The sequence below is a fragment of the Passer domesticus genome, chromosome 11, assembly GCF_036417665.1.
Source record: "Passer domesticus isolate bPasDom1 chromosome 11, bPasDom1.hap1, whole genome shotgun sequence".
NCBI lineage: Eukaryota > Metazoa > Chordata > Aves > Passeriformes > Passeridae > Passer > Passer domesticus.
Window position 1 is genome coordinate 10,891,174 of NC_087484.1, and position 12,595 is coordinate 10,903,768.

A 12,595-nucleotide genomic window follows, 5' to 3' on the forward strand; every position below is an offset into this window, starting at 1 on the left:
CCAGAACACCCTGTGCGTGCCGGGGAGCGCTGCCCTGCGCTGCCTTTGAAGGTGCCACAGAGCTTTGGCAGGAGAGCCAGGAGATACTGCAGGAATGCCCCAGGGGCTGTCCTGCCAGCCTAGGGAAAGAAGGGACAAGGGAGCCACCCGGATCAGAGCTGACTGAGCTGCTAAGTTCTCTGAGGCGACAGCTGCAGGACAACTTCCCTGGAACCTGGCAACTTGGCATCCTATTTGGATAGTCTGCTGGGCTTCCTGTACACCTGTGTATTCTCACTGAGCAGCATGAAAGCGTTTTGGCAAGCGCCACAGGTAAAAGTTCCCTCCTGTTACTAATATTCTTGTTCCTGCATTTTAATTTAATTTCCCCTATCATTCCTTCTTTTTCCACTGCACGTTTCCCCTTGAAAGCTAAGATTGCACAAACGGATGGATATTTTTTCTCCCCAAGTGCATGTAGCCTTTTCTGCTGTTTGAAGAAATGAACATTTGGGTTGAAGTGCACCTGCAATTCCCATTAATGTAGCAAAGTGAAACCAGTCCACTGGTGGAAGGAAATAAGCTCTGAACTCCCTTCCCCTGACAACGGATCTGGTGAAAAAAGCCCCATAAGATGGCAAAGAAATCTGCTTTCTATGCCTGGGCAGTTTGTAGGGTGTGTGGCTGCTGATGGAGCCTGCATGCCATCAGGAGCTTTGCTCTGGACAGGAATGCAGTGCAAACACACACAAATTGTTTAAGTATTTAACTTGTACTGGTATCACCCAAAGATGTGTGACCCAGATGGAAAAGCTGGAAACTTCTGCAAATGAAACTGTGTTTGTGGAAGCTGTATAGGTTGTAGGAAAAGGAAAAATGAGGGGATGGGGTGAGGGGGAGGAAGTGCCTTCTTGACTTTAGTTCTTCTGCCAAGTGGTAGGAGGTTAGCAAGCAACTTTTGCTGTGGTTGTTTATGTCCTGATCAGCCATGCAGGGCACTTTACATCTTACCCCGCAGTTGCATTTTAAGATTTCTGTTTGGATAGAAATGTGTTGCATTACAGTGAAGAAAGCTAAAACAGAGAGGAGGCACACAAAGAGGAACAGTGGTAATTGTGTTGCTTAATAATGCAATGCTGGGGTGTAATTCTGGTCTCCCAATCCAGCAAAAAAAAAGTTAAATTGTCACAGAATCTGTGCATGAAGAGCAAGTGGAAAATAAAAGTTTTAAATAGTTTAAGTCCAATATTCCAGTCAAATTATTCTTAGCAAAGTGATTCAAGTTATTTATTAAGAATGCGTTTTGTGAGGAAATAACTCCTCTGTTTTGTCCTGGTCTATCTGTTCTTTCCCAGTATACTTGGTTTTTGCCAGATAATTTGGACAGGCACAGATGTAGCGTGCTTCTACTTTGCTCATGTAAACTGATCCTCCTTTCATGTTTGTGGCATATCCAGATGATGGAGTATTTTCCTCCTTTCTGAAAGGAGTGACTGAAGTGCTGTGAAACTGCTGGTAAGGGTCACAAAAGAAAAGTTTAACTTGGGTGAGAAATAAGACAAAGTCTCCAAATAAGACCATGGGTTCCAAGTGTGTTGCATGCTGTGTGCTGTTAGAGGATCAAGTCTTGGAAAGTTGCTGGGGACAGCAGAGGAGGAGGAAGGATGCTAATGCTGTGCCATGCAGTGTACAGCAGAGCTTTGCCTTTCCAGCAGGGCTTCTCCTTCCTGCTCTCTTAACAAGATTGTGAAAACCCTCCTGGTGTTTAGGTATCTTGCTGGCTCAGGTTGCTAAAGATAAAACCAGTGTGTAGGACAAGGTTTCTCTTATCCAAAAGGTGGATCTATTTTGCTTCAGGTACTGCAGGAGCTGACTCATGAGGAAAAGATGAAACAGTTCAGAAAGGAGATGGCACCAAACTGATTGCAGACTGGCCACAGAGAGTCTTTTGCAAGAATTGCAGGAAATGGGAATCTTCAGGCCCTCCACCTATGGTATTTCTTCTCTTGTTCTGAGAGCATGAAGGCTGTATGTGTCCCTTCAGTCCCTGGCAAGGCAGCTCATGTTCGTGAGATTCTATGGAGGAGCTTCAGCCCCAGTTTGTCCCAGACAATTATGTGATTGCTCCTTATTAGGGCCTGTAATGTCCTTCTCCTGCTTCAGCCATTCCCCTCAGACCTCTGCTGCTGACAATGCCTCAAGATTATTACATAAAAGGGCTGTGTTCTCAGCTCTTCTCCATGGTGGGGGCCTGTGAGATCAAAAATTCTCTTCCAGCTCTCCCCTCTGTGTGCAGCTGGAGGGAGTGCTGCCTCTCTACCAGCTGGAGCAGATCAACACCTTTTGCCTCACACCTCGTATCTTTTCCAAAGGAGGGGTCTTGGTGCTTTGTGCTGGCACATCAGCTGGGGGCTGAGTTCAAGCAGCATTGCACATCTCCATGGTGGGCAGCAGCCTCAAGAACCAGCTGCTGCAGCACTTACCCTCTTCTGTGCAGAACTCCAAACACACTTGCATGATAGTCTTCTCTGTGTCAGGCACCCAGAGGATTTTACTTTGATGTAGGAAGATAACACAGTCTTTGTGAGTGATAGATATGATGCACATTTGTGTAGTTTGAATTTCAGCATCTCAGCATTTCATCTGAAAGTAGACAGAAGGAGCAGAGGAGGCTGCAGCAAGGGAAGGAAAAAATGCAGAACAGAATTTCAGCCTGAAAGATAGCTGGATCCAAACTGTGGTTTTTCTTTCCTTTTTCTTTCTTTAGAATAGGAAATGAATCCCATATTCCAAACTGTATTCCTCATATGAACCAGGAGTAGCAGTAAAGCTGGAAGGGGGCAAAAAGGACCAAACCTGGGCCTTCAAAGGTCAGTGGGAATTGGGGCTAGTGAGTGCAGGCTGTTAAAGGCAGCATTCCTGGTATCTCAGATTGCTGCTCACTGTTGCATTGGCTCTCAGTTGCAGGGACTGATGCAGCAATGCAGTCTGGCTTTTCTTTTTCTAGATCAGGGCAATTGCACACCCCAGCAAGCCAGAATGGAGGATCTGAAAGGAGAACAGGAGAAACGAAAATTGAGAACAAAAAAAAAAATCACACAGTCCAACTGCCAAATGTTCCCAGGCCACAATTGTCTTTGGCACCTCTCCACCCCCCAAGGTCTCCAATGGTTCTTGGGCTTCCACCACGAGAAAATCAATGGTTTAAAAATACAATAATTAAAGAAAATCTTGATGTCATTTGGGTTTGGGAGTATTTGGACATTAGTGTTGTGTGAGCATGTCTGCTCATGTACACCCAGCTTTGCAGAAGCCTGAGCTATGCAAGGACTGAAACCTTCTACCCTGGGGGAGAGGGAGGATGTGCCCACCTGTTCTCACTCTGAGAATCCAGGAACTGGGGGATGATAAGGCACTTTTTGTGGAAGAACTTTTAAGGTGACAAGTCCCCCTCTTTGCTTTGTGCCAGCCCCACCCTGCTGACCTCCAGTGCCCTGGTTCCCTTGCAGGGGTGAATAAAATGTGTACTACACTCATGGCATGGTGACACAATCAACTTGATCCAGGTGGAGTTGCTTGTGGTTCCCTCAAAGGTGTTCAGGAGCAGAAAGGTGATGGGGAGAGCTCTGTTTGTACATAACTTGTGGAGCAGACCCAGGCAATGTGCTGACCTGGAGCCTCACCCATGGAAGCAGGGACAGCACGTTCAACAGGATCATTGCTCTGCTCTACCCAAGACAGTCTCAGCTGCAGGGATCATTCCTCTTCCTGACTTGTTTAGGGTTAGGATGTGTGCTGTAGCCTGAAAGTGTTCTTACAAGATGAATGTGTGGATGGCTCCAGCATGCTGCAGTTGAACTGAGATCAAACCCTTACCGAGATCCAGTGGTGGGGATTTTGTGCATCACTGTAACTCCATTGCTTCAGCTGGTGTAGTTGAGCAGATTTTGGCTAAAGTATTGTTCATTTTCTTCACAGTAGCTGGAATGGGGCTGTGTTTTGGATCTGTGCTGGGAAGTTCTGAGAATTCCAGGGATGTTTTAGAACCCTGTTGCTGAGCAGCACCTACACATAGCCAAGGCCTTTTCTGTGTCACCTCACCCCAGCAGTGATGGGGCTGGGGGTGCATGGAAAGCTGGAAGGGGACACAGCTGGGAGAGGTGACCCCAGCTGACCCAAGGGACATTCCAGACCATCTGACATTATGCTCAGCAGGAAGCTAGAGAGAAGGTCAGAGTCAGGCAAGGCTGCTCAGGGAGTGGCTGGGGATCTCTCAGTTGATGGAAGCAATTGTTTTAATTTGTACCACTTGTCCTTTCTGAGCATTATTTCTCTCATTTTGTTAATTTCCTTTTCATTAAAATGTATTATTGTTGTCCTATTTCAATTATAAAATTGATCTTAGCTCACCAATTTTTTTACTTTTACCCTTGGAAGTTTTTTCCCCTGCTGGGGTCAGGGAGTGAGTGACTGTGGTACTTCATTCCTGGCTGGGTTAAACCATGACAGCAATGAGCAAAGTGAACACACAGGAACAGCCTGGGCTTAGAAAAAAGATAGAGACCTGCATGTGCTTTAAAAAAAGGATAGATTTTTTTATTCAGAAATATGGGTCTAAAGGTTAGAAAATCCTGCTTGCACTGTTGTAGGCTATTGCATCATTTCAGACTGGTGTCCTGCTGGCCAGCAGCAGTTAGATTCTTTACTTTTTCTCTGGATGAAGTACCAGAGGTGGTATTTTATTAATGAGTAAATTGCAACTCAAGTCCAATTTATGACAGAATACTTGATGTAGAGGGTGCTGAAAGAAAACTAAAGAAGTGAGCCTTCAAGAAACTATATTGTATAAAATATTGTTTCTCTGCAGATTGGTCTGCAGATTTATGTGCAGTGATGCCAGACTGCACTCACATACACTGACTGTTCATCAGGGGTGGATGCTGTACACCAGCTGTTGGTGCCCAACATGCAATTTTTAAAAATTTTTAACTCCCTAAAAAGTTATTAAAATGACCTCACTAATTACAAAGGAATGGTATGAAGAACAATTTAAAATGTCAGTTAGATATTTGCTATATCAAATGCCAAGCCACATAGCTTTGCTTAATGAAATCAGTTTCCAGTAGAGTTCATAACATCATCAATGACCTAAGCAGTGCACCTGACAGCTTGCCTGCCATCTCGAGCTGTAAATCTGGGTAACTAATGGTATATCAAAGGAGAAAAGGTCAATAAATGCAGAAATGTGGAGAATCTAATCTTTCCCTGGCACTTGTTATTCCTCCCTTCTCACTCTCCTTTCGTTCTATAATCTGTCACATTAAACTAGTCATGCTTGGCCAGAGCCTGATCAGGACAAGTTCCTGATAAAGCTGCCTCTGTTCTTGCCACACATCATCAGATGGACTGCAGCCCTGGAATCCTCTCTTCTGGAAATGAAGTTTAAGAAGGAGCCACAAATGTATGTAAATGAATTAAATCTGAGGAAGAGAAGGGAGAGATTACAGAAGTCACTCATCCTTTCATGCACAATAGAAAAGGTTTCATGAGCTTGGTTTTGCTCTGAATAAAACTGCTGCTGTTGAGAACAGAAATGTCTTAGGCTTCTGAACAGCAGAGCTGGTAGTCTTTCTGTCTGCCAGCACATTTTTTCCCTGCTTTGCCCAGTCCAGAAAGAAATTACTCAGTAAAAAGGACTTCCTTCCTCTCCCTTGGGTGATTATTCCACACCCTGTTAGGTCTCCCCATTAGAAAATATTTCCAGCATCATTTTCCCTGCACTTACTTTTAAAGCATATTCTATGACTACAAATTATCCTAAACAGTGCCCTTCCATCATTAGTGTTTCCATTTCTGCTGTGCTTCTCTGTGGTTATCACATGTCCTGTAGCATTTCACTGGTGTTTGTTTCACTAGTTGGGCTGCAGATGTTTAATTCATTTAACCTTTCCCTGTATGCCAACCACAGGACTGGCACCAAGACATTTATACACCATTAAACAAGGGAGGTGCCTGCTAAATGTAATGATTTTCTTCTGGTGCTTTCATGGTAGAGGTTGTGCTAGAGAACAAGGGCAGCTTCTATTCTAAACTAGGTGGAAAAGGTGCAACTGCTGAAGAAGAATTACTTATAAACAGACTATATATAGAAGTACATTAATTTAGCATCCAGCCATGATTTAAGTCCACAGGGGAAGCAGTTACATTTAATTTGCATTGGCCTCTCAAACAAAGACATTGCATATATATGTGTGCACAAGAAATTCCAACCAAATGGAGGAACAAGTATTAGGTTTAGTAGGACTCGGAATTTTTACTGCAAAGAATATCTCTAAAACCACTAGAGTCTTTTAGGCTGTGGGAAACATTGCAAAAGTCACCACACTATGTCTGGATGCATAATATGTATTTATTTTCATGTGTCTGTATATTTGAGTTTCTTTAAATTTTAAGATTTTCTCTGAATTTCTTTAGCTCACTTCATGAGCAGTTATATAACTGCTGTATTTTGTATTACCCTAAATTGTTGATATGTGCTACCCACTTGAACTCTAAATATTTTTTTAAATTAAAGATAGGGCAGATAGCTCTGTGTCTTATTTAACTTGTCAACATTTAGCATTTCCCTTCCTTTGGTTGCTTATTGAATTTACTAAACTTGAAGTCTTTCTGTTGAAATTTTCCATGCCAACTCTGTCTATCAAACAAAATATGGGGCGTGTGTGAATGTAAATTATCATTTTTAAAGTGACTTGGTTTTTAGGTTTTTCTGAGAACAAGGCAACAGGAAAATGTGATACAAAAGTGCAAGAACAGTCATACCAGGTCAGCCCAGGCGTCTGTCTCGCTCAGGATGCTCACTCTGACAGTGCCAATCTTGCAAGCATATTTGTCACTTCCTTCAAGCATTCTCCCAGCCTCCAACCATTTGTGGCTGGGGGATTTTAGAACCAGACACAATATTTTGTGCTTAATAGTTCTTGAGGGATTTTCCTTTGGTGACTTTGTTTTTGAATCTATGTAAGCTTTTGGCACCTAGAACGTAATTTGGTGAGGAGTTCCACTGTTAAAATACACTCTGGTTAAAAAGAGGTCCTTTCTGGTTTTTAAGTATATTTCCTGTCGTTTTCAATTCAAGATCCCAAGCTGTTACATTGGAACCAATCATTTTGAGAACCAGCCCTGCCAAACCCCCTCTTGGTGCTCATTTTGGATCAGGAACAGCCAGCAAAGCCCTTTGCTATGCAGACAAAGTAGAAGGATTCAGGATTGTTTCTTCCTGTGTCCATCACTTCACATTTATTGACACCCAATGTCATCTGTCCATTTTCTGGGCCAGACAAACCATCTTGTCACCTTCACCTAAAGTTTTCTATAATCATTCCTTAATACTTTGGAATACCTAACAATTGGTAGCAAACTCTCTTCTAACTGTTTTCTGTCTTTTCTAGATCATTGCACAAAGCTTGTTTTTTCTCAAGTTAAAAATACCAAAAGAGGGGTTTTTTGAGCAGCTTTAGCCACTTCAGATGATAAAAAAGAGGGAGGTGGGAGTCAGGAGTGTCAGGAATATGCATATTGCTATGCCCATGAGCATCCCAAAATTTCATGAGTCATGTAAAAGGGAATACTGCAGATGCTTGATAGCAATGATTAAGGAAAACTGCAGATTTCCTGCTTCAATGAAAGATAAGTACCTTTTATTTATGTGACTTTAAAGGGCTGACTTGACACACCAAAGGCCAATAGATTTTGGTAAAAATTAAATAGCAGACCAGAGCTGACTGAAATTGAGAGTGAAACTTGCTTAGAAATCAGTAGGATGTTGTATCAAATGTAAAAATAATGTTTGTGGGTTAAGAATGAATAGGAACCAGTCCAGGAATAAGTTAAATGAACCTTCAACTGTGCATGCTTGAGTAAATATTTTCAGCAGGGACACATATTTTGAAATTGAAAACCATACCTAAAGCCTTTGCTGGACTCTTTGAGGAGTTGTATAGCTGTCTGAAAATACTGAATTTATGTGAATTGTTTGAAATGTAAAATCAATTTGAAAATAACTTCTTTATCAAGGGACTTCTGACTGATCATTAGTTATTTGTTTGTTTTTCATGCATCTCTGCCAGATTCCCTGTGAGCTGCAAACTCTGAGAGTTTTTTCAGGGGTCTGGTTTGGTCCCCATGGAAGTTAAAAGGTGGCAAAGTTCACCAAAACAGTATCAACAGGATTTTAATTTTTTTTCCTTCAAAAGGAAGTTTCTTAATCTTCTCCATTCCTTCCCTCTGTTCCTCTCCAGGAGATCCATTCCACACAGACCATGGAATTTTGGCCTCCCATTTATAAGTGGAAGAAAAGCAAATTTCAGAATGTTGGAACTTCCCACAGATCAAAAATTCCCTTTTCCAGACAGTTCTTGATGAAAGTGTCCAAGTGGCTTCTGTGGCTTCCTCATGTGGGATTGTCAGGCAGGTGTAGGAATACCTGACTGAGGGAGAAGGAATTGCAAGGTAGCAAACCCACCACCCTGCAGGAGGTGAAGCACCCTGTGCCCTGCAGTGACATTGGGACTCCCAAGCCCCCTGCTCTCCAATCCTCTCTGAAATCTGTTCCAGAGCAGTGGCTCCTCTGCTGAGTCACTTTAACCTCTCCAGCTCCAAAGGAAGTGAATATCTCTGTTGGAGATGGGATGCTCAGAAGTTCTGAGCAGGGCAGCTGCCACCTCTTAGCAGCTTCCTCAGGGACTTTTCAGTGCCAGTAAGAGGGAATTTTGAAGTGTGCCAGGAGGCATTGCTCCTTCTTCACATGATAGTCTTTCCCCAGCATAAAAGAAAAGAAAGAGCAGAAGCAGGAGATTTCAGTAGTCAGTAGAAAAGGAATTAAAATAGTTCTAGTGTCTCCCCCTACATTGTCCCTGCTGCTTGTATTTTGCCTTCCAGTGTATCATTTCTGCTGTCCACTCTCCAGACTCCTCTGTTAAGTTTCTTGTGGGAATATGACAAAGTAAAATTTCACTGAAATGCAGTAGAAACAGAGATGAGGGGAGGCAGGAAGCTCATTTTATGTATAAAAAAGGTAGAATTGAAATCATTTAGGAAATATGTCTGGGCAAGGCAGGGGCAGGGAGGGTGAGGGAGATCCTGAAGGAGTTCTGCTCCTCTGCTGCCATGTCCTTTCCATACCAAGTGTGACTCTGCATGTGCAGAATTTGAGTGTAGGTGGGACACTGCTCCTCATTCTCAAAAGTGCATCTCCTGTAGTCATCTCCATGAGTAGAAGAACATGTAAAAAGCTACAATTTCACTGTTTCTGATTTTTGTTTGTTTTCCATAGAAGAGGGTAGTTAAAGTTCACACTTATACAGACGACAAAGGTACCAGAGCAAATTTTAAAGCACTTGGTTTCACAAGTGAAAATGATTGGCCTTTTCTGTGCTGGAAAATAATAATTAAAGGAGGCTGAGCTGGTCTGACTTGTTTGCAGTCCCCTCAGTCTATGACAATGTCCATCACAAAATGTTCTTACAGAAGCTGAGCAGTGAGGAAGGAATGATGAAATACTGACTAATGGAGAAAAATGGAAATAAAATTATTTCCAATGTGTCTTAAGGAACAACAGCAGCTACCTTAAGACTCCCTGGATTTTCTACCTTGCACTTAGAGAATGTAAATATTTTGATCTTCATGAGTGTCTTTTGAAAGACTTACCAGCAGTGGCTGAAGGACCTTGCAGCTCTAGAAGGGAAAAGGAAATCAATCCCCCACAGCAGCAACTTCATGAGCATTTAGTCTAACTTTAAAAGTGTTCATGGAGCAGAGATAAAGACAAAACCAAGGCAATGAGTCAGATTCCCAGAGAGAGGATGTGAGGGATGGTGGGATGGAGGTATGTGCCTTTGAGAGCCTTGAAGTGAGGATCAGAAGAGATTCTTTGGACATGCCTTTCAGATCCCTGCCTGGCACTGCAAACCCTGACTGTGATACCCCTCAACCTGCCTGGCTGCACTCCTAACAGAGCTGCCTCAGAGCTGTCCCTGATGATGTGGTGTTGGAAAGGGAGACAGAAAATGGTTGTTTCCATCTATTCTAGTGCAGATTATCTGTGGAAAATACCACTGCTCTAAGGCAGAAGCTGCTTTATATGGCTCAGTTCAGGTTTCAGTCTGCTTTGATCCAGGGCTAACTCCTTGAATTTCAGAAGTTTTTGTTTTTCTAATTGACATCAGTACAAAGAGAAGAAAATCAAATGATAAAAATCTCTTCCAGTAAGTGATCCTGGAGCTGTCTTTGCCATTAAAGTCTCTCTTCACAGCGGGGTCTTAAGCAAGTTCAAGGCAGGCATGTCTGGAACAGGCACAAGAAGTGCCTTCCTGAACCACTGCCTTAAAATAACTCCACCAATGGACACTTGTGCAGTGATATTTTGGAAATGTGCACCACCTTATTAGAAAATTCAGCTGTGAATACCAGGCACTCTGCTGAGGTTCCTGGGATGTCAGCCCAGGATCTCAGCAGCCTTCTCATCTCAGCATGGCTCAGAGAGGTGGTTTTTAAACTAAAATATTTGTGTAAAATAATAGGTATTGTGACATGGGAAGCCTCATAAATTGAAAAATGTCAGTTGGTTTTGCAGAGGTTGCTTACTCATTTTCACCTCATAAAGATTTCAGAAGGGATTCTAGTACTTTGTTAAACTGCTGCAGTGAAGTCTTCCATGTTTATTCATACACACCTAGTGAACTCCCTGAAGTAGCCAAAGGCTCTGCTTTCATCAGCACACAGCTGCTGACTTCCCTTGCTTTCGTTATGCTGGATTAACATTCTCAAATGTGAGAAAAGTGTGTACATTAAATGCAGGTGTTTGCTCCCAGAGGAGGTGTGAGCACCCAGCTCACCATTCCAGTCCAGGTGTCTTGCCCTCCTTTGTGTATCCTTACTTTTGCAGCTGCAGCCAAGCCTGCTTTCTGTTTGGAGCTATTGGCTTGATTTCAGCCTCTGTCCCCTGGGCATCCTCCCTGTCACACTCGGCCCACGAGGGTCTAGCTCTGTGCTCAGGATCTCACAGGGCAGGATCCCAGCCTGGCAGAGGCTGGCTCAGCTCCAGACCAGTTTGTTGCCCAAAATCTCAGCTGTTGGCAAGTCTAGTTGGTTTAAAGTCGCTGTGAAAATCTCTGCAGCTCTGTACAGTGAACTGTTTCCTCTTTTAGGGTATGTGCCCCATGGAAAGCTGCTTAAGCTGGTGGAGTAAAGTGGTGTTTTCTCTGTTTTCAGCTGGTCTCAGAGGCCTCCAATCCTACTTAGCCACATTTTCATTGCAGTTCCACCAAAGTAAATGCTACTGAGGACAGAGGAGCTACAACGCCAAAATAACACTGAGAGATACAAGAAACCTCACACTTATTTTGCTAGTTTATTCTTCACCCTGTGCTTGTGTCCTTGTGTGTCCCTCACCCTGTCCAGCAGGATCTCCTCAGTGTTCCTGCCCCAAGCCTTCCCTGGCAGGTTTGCTCTGCAGTCACCCCCAGAGGCACTCAGGGTACCACTCCTGAGCACCCCCAAATGTGTTTTTAAGGTAATTTCAGTGGTCAAGCTTTCCCCCAGTGCCAGTCAGCAGGAGCCAGCAAAGTGAGCAGGTTGGGGCCAGTGACTGGGAGAGAAGTGCCAGGGTGAAGCTGCAGTGCAGAAGGTTTTTTCATGGGTGTTAGGAGCTGTGCTCCTGGCAGACTGAGCCAGGGTAGCTTAACTGCCTGGACATCATCTCCTGCATTTGCGGGTGTTTTCTGCTTCATTCTTTTTGTTGAGCCATATACCTCCCCCATCTGGAATACCTCCATTGATTTTCGTGAATTTCTCAGGATTTTGATCCCCTCTAAAGAGCATTTGGTTCATTGCTTGAAGTACTGACACTACCTCAACCCTGCACCAACTGTGGCAGATGGGCCAAAGGCAAAGTGGGGTAGGGAAGAATATCCTCCACTGGAAATGCTGGGGGCAGATTTTGCAATCCTCTTTGTGCAAACTTGACCCAATCATTGTGTAAGCTGGCCAGAAAAAGCATCTAAACAAAGCTGGTATGAAGTGGGTGTGCAAAATGAGTGGTACTTCCATTTCACTGGGGCCAAGGGGAGGCACTGAACAGCATGAAAGGAGAAATCTAATGCAGAGATGTGTGTGGGCATTTAGCTGCATGAAGAACAAGGGAAAATAAAGCCCTGTACAGAATTGTGCTATTGGTGGATCTAGCTGCTGGTATTTTGGTGAATTACTGTTGCTATTACAGTCATCTGGAGCATGTAAAAGGGATGAAACTTGTCATTTATTTTTTAAAAAAAAGCATTTAGGACAATTTTCTCAGTTGCCAGCTCTTTGGAGGGCAGTACCCAAAGCAGTTCTTGTGGTTCACTGAGGGAGGGGAAGGGGCAAGTGACCCACAGGGTGTCTGCTGGGAACTCCTGGAGGTGCAGTGCTGGTTCCACTCTTGGGCTCTCCAGAAAGCTGCAGTGCTGCCTGGGTGCCAGTGTGTACATCGGTCCTGCCAGCCCTGACATCCATCTCTGCACTCAGATTTGATGCTCATCCTGCTGCTGTGCTGAGGACTGGCTGTGAGTGGCAGGTA

General features: G+C 43.7%; 1 protein-coding gene across 6 annotated transcripts in view; it reads left to right on the forward strand.

Moving 5' to 3' along the window:
* OSTN (osteocrin) overlaps positions 1 to 12,595 on the forward strand; it is an 84,643-nt gene that overhangs the window by 45,414 nt on the left and 26,634 nt on the right. For 2 of the 6 annotated variants that reach the window (XM_064385662.1, XM_064385667.1), the window contains exon 2: positions 12,544 to 12,592. The exons of the other annotated variants lie outside the window; for them this stretch is intronic. The gene's annotated coding sequence lies outside the window, so the exon portion shown is untranslated. The remainder of the gene's footprint in view (positions 1 to 12,543; positions 12,593 to 12,595) is intronic. 6 annotated transcript variants of the gene reach the window in all.